We start from the raw sequence: 14,634 nt of genomic DNA, 5'->3' as shown, positions 1-14,634 counted from the left end.
TATACATAACTACCATTCAATCAATATAAATAGTACTGACCATCTCTTTGAATATTGTCTGAGCCAGGCAATGTGCTTAAGATTTTCCATTTTCTTTATCAATCCATTCTAGCACATTTGGATTAGCACCTCCTGGTAGTGAGCACTGGGAGACATTAGTGAAGGCAAACCCCTGCCTTGGAGTCTTTGTTCTGGTGGGAAGGGCAGGTACTCAGATGTAACAAACCAGTAAATTCAGTGGAGCTTGCTGTTATAATCCTAAGGACTACAGCAGCATTATGAGTCAAGAGACAAGGAGCATGTTTGTCTGTCTATGTCTGTGGGGTCTCTACCCTCTTTATAAAGAGGCAAAGGATACAATCAGAGAAAGAGTGCATTTTCATGTTGTAATATAATATAAACTACTTTCCAAAGACCCACCCCTCCACCAGTTTAGAACACCAAAGTCAGATTGTTTCTGTCCTCTTAATATCACTCACTTAAAACTTCGGGGATTAAACTCATATCATGATCAAACCATAGCTGGCTGCAATGTAACAATTCTCATTACTCCTCTAGGCTAATTCTCAAGCTAAGCTCAGATTCTTACCCACTAGGCGCAGTTCTTCTTCCAACTTTTTTTTTAATATTTATCTATTTATTTGAAAGGCATTGTTACAGAGAAACAAGGAGAATAAGGATATCTTCCTTGGGGGTTGACTTAGTGGCACAGCAAGTAAAGCTTCCATGTGCAACATCAGTATCCCATGTAGGCACTGGTTCCAGTCCAAGCTGTGCCACTTTTTACCCAAGTAGCTAAAATGATCGAAGCCGAGAGCCAAGAGCCAGGAGCTTCTTCTGGGTCTTCCAAGTGGGTGCAGGAGCTCAAGCACTTGAGCCATCTTCCTTTGCTTTTCCCAGGTCATTAGTAGGAATCTATACTGGAAGTAGAACACCCAGGACTTGAACTAATGCCTTTATGGGATATAAGTAACACAGGTGGTGGTTTCATCTGCTATACACAGTATTGGCTCCTTCTTCCAAATTTAAAAATATTTTATTTTCTTTTTTCTTAGCTCTTTTTTCCCTGACCAGGATTTACAATGGTGAGGGAAAACAGGAATTGGGAATTGTCTTATTCCCTATAGCTGGAGTTACATAGAAAAGCAGTGGCCCCCCGTAATTTCATCTCATAGCTCTGTGTGTGTTCACAATGTGCTTGTGTGTTTATGCATGAGAATATTTTTAAAATCTATGGATGGAACTGGCATTATAGCCAAACTGGTAAAGCTGCAATGCTGGCACCCCATGTGGGTGGATTTGGTTCAGTCCCAGTTGCACCGTTGCTAGTCCAGAGTCTTACTAATTCACTTAGGGAAGCAGATGGCCCAAGTCCTTCGGCCCTTGCACCTCTGGGGAAGACCTCAATGAAGTTATTGGATCCTGGCTTCCATCTGAGTGAACCCTGGCCATTGCAATTGTTTAGGACACATAAAAGAAGATTCTCTCTCTCTCTCTCTCTTCCTGCCTGTAACTCCGTTTTCCAAATAAATAAATAAATAAGAAGCTTGTGGAAAATGGAATTTGCAGATATATTTATTTGATACAAAAATTTAAATCTATGCATAGCTTTTTCAAAATTTGTATTTTCCACAAACTTTTTAAAGCCTTCTCAGATATATGAACTCCAAACATTTTTTTGCACCAAAATCATCTTTAAATTGATTTTTTAAAATTATCTGAGAAGCAGAGAGAGACAACAAGCTCTTCTACACATGATCACTTAATGAAATCCTACAACAGGCAGGGCTGAGCCAGGGCAGGAGCCAAGAACAAGGAACTTAACCCAGCTCTCTCCCATGGATGACAGGAATCCAGTCCCTTTGAGCTATGACCGCTTCTCAGGATCTGCAACGGTGAGATTCTGGAGTCAGGAGACAGAGTTGGGAGTAAACCCAGGCATCCCTGAGGCTAAATGCCCACTCCCTAAACTTATCTTTTAATTTCACTTCCCATGAACTTACTGAAGCCTCTCTGTGTGTATTTTGCCTTGAATGCACAAGGAAACAAACTTTTAATAGAAGATGGGCATTTGGCACCATGATTAAGGCATCTCTTGTGGTGTCTCTTTCTGGATAGAGTTCAATTCTCTACCCTGTCCCCAATCCACCTTCCTGCTAATATGCACCTAAAGAAGCAATGGGAGGGGCTTGATTGGCTAATCCTCTCTTTGCAAGCACTAGCATCCAATATGGGCATCCTGGCTGCTCTACTTCCCATCCACCTCCCTGCTTGTGGCCTAGGAAAGCAGTAGAGGGTGGCCCAAAACCTTGGGACCCTGCACCTGCATGGGAGACCTGGAAGAAACTCCTCGCTTCAGATCAGTTCAGCTCTAGCCATTGCAGCCACTCGGGGAGTGAACCAGTGGATAGAAGACCTTTTTCTCTGCCTCCCTTTCTCTCTGTAAATCTACCTTTCCAATAAAAATATAAGCAAATTTAAAAAAAAGAAGAAGTAATAGGTGACAGCTCAAGTACTTAAGTTCCTGCCACCTGCATAAGAAACCCAGACTGGGTTCCTGGCTCCTGGTTCCCAGCTTCAGCCTGGCCAAGTCCTGGTTACTGCTTTCATTGGGAGGCTGAATCAGCACTTGGAAGATCTTTTTCTTTCTGTCACTCTAACTTTCAAGTAAGTAATAATAATAAACAAAAAAGTTCTTAGAAAATGTGTATTATAAAAAAACAATAAAAGCGGGTGAAGTTGCCCTGCATTACCCAGAAGGGATCACAGGAGTCCTGATCAGTGACAGAGGCAGGCAAGCAGGTGAGCACAAGTGAGTACAAGGCAGAGATGCTAAGTTGCTGTCTTTAAAGGTGCAGCCGGGGGCCCCGAGCAGGAAACGGCACATGAAAGGACGGATCCTCTGAGACTCCAGAAGGAATGAGGCCCTCGGGACAGGCTGTAATCTAGCAAAACCCAGATTTCGGATTTCTGGCCTTCAAACCGGTGGGATCATACACTTGCAAGGATTTCGGCGATGACACTTGTGATAATCATCACAGCAGCCACGGGACAGGAATCGGAGGGCTGAGAAGGCGCCAGGGCCCTGAGATAACAGAGAAGATGCCCAGGAGGCTCCCATTTCCTGGGGCTGGCTGTGGCGTATGAATCTAAAAGCATTCAGGACAGGCCTGTGCAGCCATGGACCCAGGGGCTGCCACTGTGGTACTTAGGGGGACCACCATAAAACTGATTCCTGGAACATGGAAAACACTAGAAACGGGAACCAGCTACTTCTGCCAGAGTGAAACATTGCAGAAGCTGCTCTGACAGAACAGGAAGCAGACAGGAAGTTCCTTTTCTGACTTCCTTCTCTTCCTCCACTGCAAGAAAAGCGTCCACAGAGCAGAAACTAGGCTGGTGGGCCCCACCCCAGCAGCACAGAGTGCCGAGTGGTTCATGTGGAAAGAGACTAGAGCAGGTACACATGCTGACTATGGGTCTGTGTCACTGTACCCTTATTTCTGCTCATATATACAGTCACAATTATAGATAGGCATAGCCCCATTCTTTCTTAGTTTGTAAAAATATGGTCATAGTACATCATTCTGAAACTCACTTGTTTTCCTAAGCAATGTAGCTTGCCTCTATTTCCATGTAAGCAAATTTAAGCAGTCTCTAAATTTTTTAAAGATGTACTTATTTGAAAGGCAGAGGGATAGACGGGAAAGAGATCTTCCATCACTGATTCACTTTTCTCAAATGACTGCAAACAGGCAGGATTGAGCCAGGCCAAAGCCAGGAACTCCATCATGGTCTCCCATATGGCTGACAGGGGTCCACACATCTGGGTCATCTTCTGTTGCCTTCCCAGGTGTTTTACCAGGGAGCTGAATTGGAAGTAGAGCAGCCAGGAGCTTGAACCCATGCTCCAATACGGGATTCATGCATTGCAAATAGAAGATTAAGGACTGCCCCAGCATTCTGATTTTTGAGAAACTGTTAAATGCAGGGAGGGGTTCGGCACTGTTGTGGCATAGCAGTTAAACTGGCCACAGCAACTCTGCCTTTCAAATAATAAGTAAATCATTTTTAAAAAGTGCTTGGTGAAATCTCATAAATACGCCTGCTATCCAATAATTGGGAAATGTATCCAATTCATCCTAGTAACAAATATTCTCTACTTGGCCAAATTTTAGCCCAGCTCCATAAACTTCTCCTATTCCCATCTGTGTACTTACTCATACAACACAGCTTTTAGCAAACAGTCCAGCTAAGTGTGTTAGGAACGGCCTTGCCACCCTTGACATCTGGCCAACCCTCAAGGATTGGCTTCCTCAGCCTTCCCCACCTTCCAGGTCACCTAGAAACCTGTGAAATCTTCTCAAGTCACTTAAACTGGAATCCTCCTTCCCTCCTGACATTTTCTTCTAGTAATTTTCCATCTGCAGACTCTGTTCCTGGTTCCTTGGGTATAAATTCCCACCAGACCACACTGTGCTCGGAATTGAGCCAAGCCTCTCTTCCCTGCTGTAGGGCCTCTCTGTACCCATCGTGGGGGTCCTGAACACAGCCTTCATTCCTGTGCTGGAGTAACTGTTGCTGGATGAGCTTTCTGCTTTATTATCTGCAGAGCAATCAGCACAGGCTTTGATGTGTGACTCAATCCAGGCTGAGCCCTACCTCAGAGCTGGGTCACATGACAGACAAAGTGGGCAGTTCCCCAATAGCAAACTGAACTGCTTTCAGCCAGAGAAGGAAGAACCATGTCAGGGATGCAAGCAACCAAGGACCAGGGACTGGCGAGTTCTGGAGAGACTCAGGAGTCTTGGGAGATACATGTTGCTATATGAGGGAGAACTTAAGAAGGGGCTTGGCCCAGTTCAAGGCTCAAAAGACTAAATGCTAGCAGGGGCACCTAGGGTGTAGTCCCAAAGGATAGCGTGGCCATCCCAGGCAGGAGTGAAGCCATCTCAGTGTCCCCAAGGGAGGTTCCCATCCCTTTTCCCGACCCCAAATATGATGCCCACCAACAGTCATAGAGGTTGGGTTCCCCCACCCAGTGCACTCAGACTCACATGCTAATCTGTTCAGACACAGCCTCATGAACACACCTGACAGAATGCTGGGGCCCGGCGGCGTGGCCTAGCAGCTAAAGTCCTCGCCTTGAACGCACCGGGATCCCATATGGGCGCCAGTTCTAATCCCAGCAGCTCCACTTCCCATCCAGCTCCCTGCTTGTGGCCTGGGAAAGCAGTTGAGGACGGCCCAAAGCTTTGGGACACTGCACCCGCGTGGGAGACCTGGAAGAGGTTCCTGGTTCCCGGCTTCGGATCGGCGCACCGACAGTTGCGGCTCACTTGGGGAGTGAAACATCGGATGGAAGATCTTCTCTGTCTCTCTTCCTCTCTGTATATCCGGCTTCCCAATAATAATAATAAATCTTTAAAAAAATAATAAAAAGAATGCTTTGCAGAGGTTCCGGGCGTTCCTTCATCCAGTCTTGTTGACATTACCCGGGTCCATAATCTCTTCATATCCTGTGCCCGTTTTTTTCTACAGAACTGTCAAATTTTTGTTATCAGGAGCAGGTGTTGGTCTCTCCTAACCCTAACCATATATGCAAAAACTATATGTAATTTCAACTATATGTAGTTGAGCTAATGTCAATCATTTTTAAAAAATGTTTAAATTTCATATTTCTATAAACTTTTTAACATAAGATTTATGTGAGAAGCAGAGTTTGCAGAGAGAAGAAACTACAAGAGAGAGTAAGATTCATTTTACTTTTATTAGAAAGGCAGATTTACAGAGAAGAGAGACAAAGATCCTTCATCCAGAAGTTTACTCTCCAAGTGGTTGTAAAGGCCAGAGCTGAGCCAGTCAGAAACCAAGAACCAGGAGCTTCTTCAAGGTCTCTCATGTGGGTGCAGGGTCCCAAGGCTTTGGGACATGCTCTACTGCTTTCCCAGGCCACAAGCAGGGAGCTGATTGGGAAGTGGAACAGCTACTTCCTATATGGTGCCTATATGGAATTCTGGTTCATGAAAGGAGAGGATTTAGCCACTGAGCCATTGAGCTGGCCTGAGAGAGAGAGAGACAGAGAGACAGAGAGACAGAGAGAGAGACAGAGAGATTTCCATTGTTGGTTCGCTCTAAATGGCCACAACAGCCAGGGTTAGGCTAGGCTGAAATCAGGAGCTAGGAGCCAGAAGGTTCGTCCCTGTGTGGCAGGGACTCAAGTACTTGGGCCATCTGCTGCTGCTTTCCCAGGTGTGTCAGCAGGGAGTTGGATTGGAGTGGAGCAGCTAGGTTTTGAAAGAGCATCCATGAGAGACTTCACCGTTGGCAGCATATCCTACTATCTGCAACACTGCTCCCCATTGTAAATTATCTTTATCTATATGTTCTACCAGTATTTTCCCAACATACATTGTCTTCAAATTTTATTTTTAAATCAAGCATAATTATTCATTCACTGTCTTTAATATCTGTATCCTAATAGTGGTCTATAGTGACAGCAGCCACTGCCTGTGTCTGACTTGCACTTGCTCACTTCAGGGTACCCACATCTGTCTGGGTGAGCCTTAGAAGCCCTTTGGCTCTGGGCTCCAGGGCATCAGAGACTATGGCCACAGAGAGGAACATATGAAGAAATCTTAAATATTTGAGACACAGTGTCCAGTATGATCATTCAATGGCTAAATCCTTGCTTTATACTTGCTAGGATCCCATATGTGTGCCAGTTTATGTCCCAGCAGCCCCACTTCCCATCCAGCTCTCTGCTCGTGGCCTGGAAAAGCAGTAGAGGATGGCCTCAAACCTTGGGACCCTGTACCTGCATGGGAGATCCAGAAGAAGCTCCTGGTTCCTGGCTTAAGATTAACTCAGCTCTGGGCATTGCTGGCCACTTGGGGAGTGAACGAATGGATGGAAGATCTTTCTCTCTCTCTCTCCTTTTCTCTATAAATATGATCTGCCTTTCCAATAAAAATAAATAAATCTTTAAAAAAATTTTTTTCTGACAGATAGCATGTGTGTGTGCATGCACGCGTGTGCATGTGTGTACACTCACAGCCCCTGGTTCACTCCCCAAATGCCTACAACAATGGGGATGGAGTCTGTAGCTGGGAGCCAGGAAGCTAAACCAAGGTCTCCTGTGTGTATGGAAGGGACCTGATGATTTGGAACATCTCTGCTGCCTTTTAATAAAGGAGTCAGGAGCAGGAGTCAGCCATCAGATTCAAATATTCTGTTGTGATTGTGGGCATCCTAACCAGGGTCTCAAGCACTAGTCCAAACACCTCCCCCTCAGTGTCTCTGACATCTGTATCCTGATGTAGGTCTTTTATTTCACAACTTTTATGATTTCCTTCCCTGCTAATAAATGTATTCCTCTATGAAGGCTGAGCATACTGATCACCATCTTGGTCAGCGTAGGTTGGGAGTCAAGTGGTCAAAAACGAAAAACCAACCCACAAAACCCTCAGACTCTCAGTGGCTTACTCATTGAAAGTTTGTATCTTGCTCATACTATGTGGTGGTTTGGTAGAATGCTCCTGGGCCAGAGTCACTCAGGGATGGAGAGTAACAAACTCAATCACAAAGAGAGAATGCAGAGAGGAGGAGAGAACATGGGCTCTCCTGGCTTCTGCCCAGGACTGACACCTTTCAGTTTCATTCAGCAAACTTGGCCATGTGATCATGTCGAATGAACAGGCAGGTGCACCCTTCAGGCCACCAAATGCCTTTCTCATCAAAGAGCATCCTCAACGACACTTTCCTTCAGGAACCAACGCCAAAGTCTAATTCTGTTTGGACCTTTGTTCTGAGACACTCACCGTGGGTGTGATACTCGACAGAGGAATCTCAGATGGGAGCCAGGGAGCAGCATCTAATGAAGAAAATACACATGGCAGGCCATGCTGGAATCTCAGCCAAACAGAAACCCAGGGCACTCAGACTGGTGGTTTTTTGTTTATTTTTTAAAGATTTATTTATTTTTGTTGGAAGGATAGTCTTTGTCTCTGTCTTTCAGCACCAAGATGATCTTACATAATCCTGATAAGATATGGCCTTACCCTAACAATACCATCAATTCATGAATTTTACATTTAAGTTTCTAGTACATAAAATCTGGGAAATAGATTCAATCCGTAGTAGAAGGAAATAATGGGAAGTACACAAATGCGTTGAACTCTAACTTCATAGATCTTTTTTTTTCAAGATTTTTTTTTTAATTGGAAGGCAGATCTACAGAGACAAGGAGATACAGAAAGATCTTCTGTCCATTGGTTCATTCCTCAAATGGCTGCAATGGCAGGAGTTGAGCTGATCTGAAGCCAAGAACAGGTGCTTCTTCTGGGTCTCCCACATGGGTGAAGGAGCCCAAGGCTTTGGGCCATCCTCTGCTGCTTTTCCAAGCTATTAGCAGGGAGCTAGATAGGAAGTGGAGCAGCTGGAATATGAACCAATGTCCATATGGGAATCCCAGCAGATACAAGGTGAGGATTTAGCCACTAGGCTATTGCACTGGGCCCAACCTCATAGATCTTACTCTTGAGAATGCATTAGGATCAAGTATACAAACAAATATGATTATTATAAACTGTGATGCGTGCAAAGAAAAAAAAATGAACACAGTGATGCATCAATCAGGATTTTAAACCTCAAGAAAGAAAATGAAGTTTAAAAAAGAGCTTAGGGAGCAGGTGTGTTGGCCTTACAGGCTAATAATCATCGTTCTGTGGTACCAGCATCCCAAATAGGCACCAGTTCAAGCCTTGGCTGCTCCTCTTTCAATCCAACTCCCCATTCGTTGCCTGAAAAGCAGCAGAGGATGGTTCAATTACATGGGTCCCTGCACTCATGTAGGAGACCCAGACTTATTTCTTCAGACTTTTTTTTTTTTTAATTGGAAAGGCAGATATACAGAGTGAAGGAGAGACAGAGAGAAAGATCTGTTTGTTGATTCACTCTCCATGTGGCCACAATGGCCGGAGTTGAGCTGGTCTGAAGTCAGGAACCAGGAGCTTTTTCAGGGTCTCTCAGGCAGGTGCAGGGTCCCAAGGCTTTGGGCCATCCTCTACTGCTTTCCTAGGCCACAAGCAGGGAGGTGGATAGGAAATGGAGCTGCCGGGATTAGAACCGGTGCCCATATGGGATCCCGGCACATGCAAGGCGAGGATTTAACCACTGAGTCATTGTGCTTGGCCCAGAAAAGACTTTTTAAAAGATTTTTCAAGATTTTTTTTTTTTTTTTGTGGTTCATTAGGACGTTGTAGTGCCTAACATATGTACCATCTGTACTTGCTTCAGATACTTTGCAACTCTATCATGAGACATACACGTTTATATTTGTTATACCTTCCTTTAAAAATACCTCACTTATTGTCATTTGATTTTGAAGAACATTTATTTATTTTAAAGGCCAATTTAGAAAGTCTCAGGGGAAAGAGAGAGAGAGAGAATCTTCCATCCATTAATTTACTCCTCTAATGTTTACAACAACCAGGTTTGGTCCAGGCTCAAGCCTGGAGTCAGAAATTCCATTGGCAAAGGCCCAGCTATTGGGTCATCTTTTGCTGTTTTACCAGGGAGCTGCATTGGAAGCAGAGTAGCTAGGACTCGAACCATCACTCTACTTGGAATGCTAATGTTACCAGGGGAGTCAACAACACCAGCGCCTCATTTTCATTTTATTTGAAAGGCAAGACACACGAACACAAACACACACACACACACACACACAAAGAGGGAGAGACAAGAAGGAGATATAAAGGGGTGGAGACAGAACTTATACCCTGATGGTTTGATCCCCAAATGCCCTAACAGCCAGGGCTTGGTGACAGGGAAGCCTTCCAGAATGCACAGTGACAGGAAGCTGGCTCAGAAGTGGAGTAGCTGAGTTGTGAACCAGCCACTCTACTATGGGATGTGAGCATCCCACGGGAAACTCAAGATTCTGCACCAAGCACCCCTCCTGCTCTATCTTCTGGATGAACTATTGTGCAGTACATGCTTATGTAACCTGAAATTCCCTTGTTGAAGTCTTGACCCCGTATGTGATGAAATTGAAAGGTAGATCTGGGCCTGCTGTGGTAGCCTAGCAGCTAAAGTCCTCACCTTGCACGCACCAGGATCCCATATGGGCACTGATTCTAATCCCAGCAGCTTCACTTCCTATCCAGCTCCCGCTTGTGGCCTGGGAATGCAGTCGAGGATGGCCGAAAGACTTGGGACCCTGCACCCATGTGGGAGACCTGGAAGGGGCTCATGGTTCCTGGCTTCAGATCAGCTTAGCTCTGGCCGTCGTGGCCACTTGGGGACTGAGTCAGCAGATGGAAGAGCCTCCTCTCTGTCTCTCCTCCTCTCTTTGTATCTGACTTTGCAATAAAAATAAATAAATCTTAAAAAAAATTTTTGAAAAAGGTGGATCCTTTTTCAAATCCTCATGAATGGGATTAGTGCCTTAATAAAAGATAACCAAGAGGGCCTGGCGCGATAGCGTATTTGTTAAAGTCCTCGCTTTGCACGTCTGGATTCCATATGGTTGCTGGTTCTAATCCCGATGGCCCTGCTTCCCATCCAGCTCCCTGCTTGTGGCCTGGGAAAGTAGTCCAGGACGGCCCAAAGCCTTGGGACACTGCACCCGTGTGGGAGACCTGGAGGAGGTTCCTGGTTCCTGGCTTCGGATTGGCTTAGCTCCAGCCATTGCGGTCACTTGGGGAGTGAATCATCAGATGGAAGATCTTCCTCTCCATCTGTCCTCCTCTCTGTATATCTGCCTTTCCAATAAATAAATAAATCTTTAAAAAAACATACAAAAGGGCCCGGCGGCGTGGCCTAGCGGCTAAAGTACTCGCCTTGAAAGCCCCGGGATCCCATATGGGCACCGGTTCTAGTCCCGGCAGCTCCACTTCCCATCCAGCTCCCTGCTTGTGGCCTGGGAAAGCAGTCAAGGACGGCCCAATGCATTGGGACCCTGCACCTGCGTGGGAGACCCGGAGGAGGTTCCAGGCTCCCGGCTTCAGATTGGCGTGTATCAGCCCGTTGCAGCTCACTTGGGGAGTGAATCATCGGATGGAAGATCTTTCTCTCTGTCTCTTCTCCTCTCTGTATATCTGACTTCGTAATAAAATGAATAAACCTTAAAAAAAAAAAAGAAAAAAAAATACAAAAAGATAACCTAGAGATATCACCCATGTTCTTGTTCACTGGTCTTCCTTCTGATAGCTTAGGCTTGCTTTTGAACCCCTCTAGCAAATGCACTATTGCCGTTATCACATTTCTCAGCACCAGAATTCCTGCTGAGCTCTTTTTTATTCATTTCAGTCTCTTTATTGATATTTTCATTTTGTTCACACATAGTTTTCTTGGTTTCCTTTAGTTCTTTGCTTATAATTTCCATTAATTCTTGAGGCATTTGTAAGGTCATTTCTTTAAGTGATTGTCTAAAAAAGTTTGATGTCTGGTGTCGGTCACAGATGGTTTCCATCAACATTTTTTTTTACACTGCATGGGTTATACTTAGCTGTTTCACTGTAGGATTTGTTGAGAACTTGTTAAATATAATGCGATATCTCCAAAAAAGGTAAACTTTTTCTTTCCCCAGGATTTTATTCCTGATTGTTAAAGACTTTCCTTAGATTCAGCTGATGTTTCTGCTGGGACGTCTTTGAACACAAAAACTTAAAAGCGGAGGAAAAAAATATCACCTTTCTCATTCTTGATGCTTGACTATTTATGAGATACTTCCTCAACTTTTTAGCCAGGCCATTGGAATTCTTTCCCAGACTTTATCTAGTTGGCTTCACCCAGCCTCTCTATCAGACAGGGGTGCCATTTTCAAGCCTTCTTGATGTCTATTTCAAACACGATTCCTGTCATAGGTATATGAGTGGCTTTCTGAATTCTCAATACATGGCTTGTATGCCTGGTTTTCCCTACAAATCTTTCTCCCCTGACTTTACACCCAGGCTCTAGGTGGTCTACTAGGTGTCTCTCTAATCTTTGGCCCCAGGTTGCTCCATTATGATTGTTTTATAGCATCATGGAAGCATGGTCACTGCTTTCCTGCAGTGGTTCCAGGTTAGGTGAAATAGGTGCACACTGCGCATAGTCCTTCAGTTCACCCCAAGACAGCTCTGAACACAGAAACACTACAACTGTGGGTGCCGTTGGCTCTATTCCCTCTGTAAACAGGGGCTAGATCCCATCCAAGGAAGGTGAGCTACTGCCAAATCAGGGAGGGCGGTAAACATGTCATAAAGCTATTCTATTCCTTTAAAATCACCATTTTAAGGGAAAAAAAAATCGGCATTTTGTGGATAGTTGTAAATCTTTGACTATTTTTTGGTGTTCTGATAAGATTGAGCTGATGGTTTCTGCTTGCTTATCTTGTGTTTCTTGTGGAGGTTTAGGGGTTTCCAGTTGCCTACTTTTCTATGTTATTGATTGCTCTCTCTCAGAGTGTGTCTTCATAATTCACACACATGCACCCATGTGCACATTTCTATGCAGACTTTTGTCACAATACATATTTTCAGGGACTTTTGGGGGTTTTGTTTTATTTTTAAAGATTTGTTTTATTTTTATTTGGAAGGCAGAGTTACAGAGAAAGATTTTCCATCTGTTGGTTCACTCCCCAAACAACTTCAATGGCAGGTGCTGAGCAGATCCAAAGCCAGGAACCAGGAAATTCTTTTTCTTTTTTCTTTTTAATTCTTTTATTTTGGTGATCTTTACATAGTTGATTAGTACACAAAGGGTCAAGGAAAGTGGGTAAGACCATTGTTTCCACATTAATATTATCTTTTTTTCTGTATGGGGTAAGGGAAGAGATAAAGGGAATAGCCCCACCCAGCCTCCCCACCCAACCCAGGTCCCTGATGTGGGGCATGCTCCGAGGGTCTTGCTCATGCAGTTTTGATAGTTAAACAGTTCTGAATTGCTGCCAGTCTCGCCATTCCAAATGCAATGAAATGAAATCTCTTTAGAATCCACTGGTTTACATAGACTCGTTAAGGTTGGGGTTCTGAGATCAGCAGTTCAGTTGGAAGGATCCTCAGAGAAACTTCGTCCAAGGTGATCCCAGACCTGATTCCCCTGTGTCCTTGCCAGTACAGGGTCCAGCACAGTCCATCGCCCCAATCAGCTCATGCATATGCTGGTGGTTGCAATTGCTGGGTCAGCTCAGGAGCCAGGAACTTCTTCCTGGTCTCCCACATGGGTGCAGGATCCAAAGGACTTGCACCATCCACCACTGTTTTTTCAGGCCACAAGCTGGGAGCTAGATGGGAAGTAGAGCAACCAGGACATGAACTGGCACCCATATGGGATCCTGGTACTTGCAAGGGACGAGAATTAACCAATAGCACCACTGTGCTAGGTCTGAAAATGTTTTAAAATCTTACAAAATCAGAGGAAAAACATGAGCATAGTTACCTTAGATTGCATTAGTCTTTGTATAGCACAGTTAGAAAATGTTATATCTGTTTATCTATTTATTTTAGCAGAAGAGAGCAGCCCTGTTATACTTTATGACACCAAATATAAGGGGTCTTTCAAACTTTCATAGAAAATGCTGTATGAAACAACTGCTTGTGGATTTGTAAAATGTTTTGTGCCAAAATAAACCTTTTTTAAAAAATTCCATCTTTCTACAGATTTAAAAAAATACCCATGCACACCAGTTCTCCAATTTGCTGGCATGAACTGGGTGTCCTGAAATTCAATTAAACTCTGATACTAACTCCAAGAGTTATTGTGCAGCCCACATGTGAAAGGGCTGACAGCCCACTAAATTGGCCCCTTCAGACACTGATGCAACTCCCTGAGGTTACTAGTTCTTCAACCAAGTGCTCCTACCATTGCCTCCTTGGGTTTGATAATTCACTAGAATGACTCACAGAACTCAGACAACCACTTAGGATCATCAGGATACCGATACCTGCTGGGTAAGGGTACTACTCGGGGATGGCTAAAAGGAAGAGGATACATAGGAAATAGAGAGAGTACCTGCAGAACTTTCTCCAGCTCCTCTTCTGTCCCTGGTCTTGCACATATTCTTCAACTCAAAGGCATTCCCTTAATTTTAAAAAAGCCAGTCTCTAGGGACTATCATTGTGGTAGATCAGGTAACACCAATTTTGAGTAGGGTATTCCTTAAGGGCACCAGTTTGTGTTCTGTCTGCTCTACTTTCAATCAATTCAAGCAGTCAAGGATGGTCTGTGTGCCTGAGCCTCAGCCTTCTGTGTGGGAAACTGCATAGAGTTCCTGGCTCCTGGCTTTATCCTGGCCCATCTTCACCTTTACGGCCACCTGGGGAGTGAAACCAGGATAGAAGATCTTTCTCCCTCTTTCTGTCTCTCTCTTTCTCTCTGAAACTTTTTAAAATAATTAACAAATCTTAAAAAGAATCCAATCCAGTGTCCAGCTCCATTCTCTCCTACCCTGTATTTATGGTGATCTGCCAGCTTCCTGGGCGTACACACACACACACACACACACACAAACCTGTCTTGAGTCACCTCATCAACATAACCTCTGATGTGATTGACTACAGTTCATTGCAAATAACAGAAGAAAATTTCCTATCAGGAAATTCTAAGGGCTTTGGGTGCTCTGGGCAAGGAACTAGGGATGAAGACCAG

The 14,634-nt window shown here is 44.4% G+C and overlaps 1 long non-coding RNA gene across 1 annotated transcript in view; it reads right to left on the bottom strand.

Annotated features, from left to right (window-relative positions):
- The window catches only part of LOC131480525 (uncharacterized), a 57,009-nt gene that overhangs the window by 39,634 nt on the left and 2,741 nt on the right, over positions 1–14,634 (bottom strand). Inside the window, exon 2 of the long non-coding RNA XR_009245587.1 lies at positions 7,821–7,873. This is a non-coding gene — a long non-coding RNA (uncharacterized LOC131480525). The remainder of the gene's footprint in view (positions 1–7,820; positions 7,874–14,634) is intronic.

The sequence above is a fragment of the Ochotona princeps genome, chromosome 6 (assembly GCF_030435755.1).
Source record: "Ochotona princeps isolate mOchPri1 chromosome 6, mOchPri1.hap1, whole genome shotgun sequence".
NCBI lineage: Eukaryota > Metazoa > Chordata > Mammalia > Lagomorpha > Ochotonidae > Ochotona > Ochotona princeps.
This window is presented reverse-complemented; position numbering and strand designations above follow the sequence as displayed.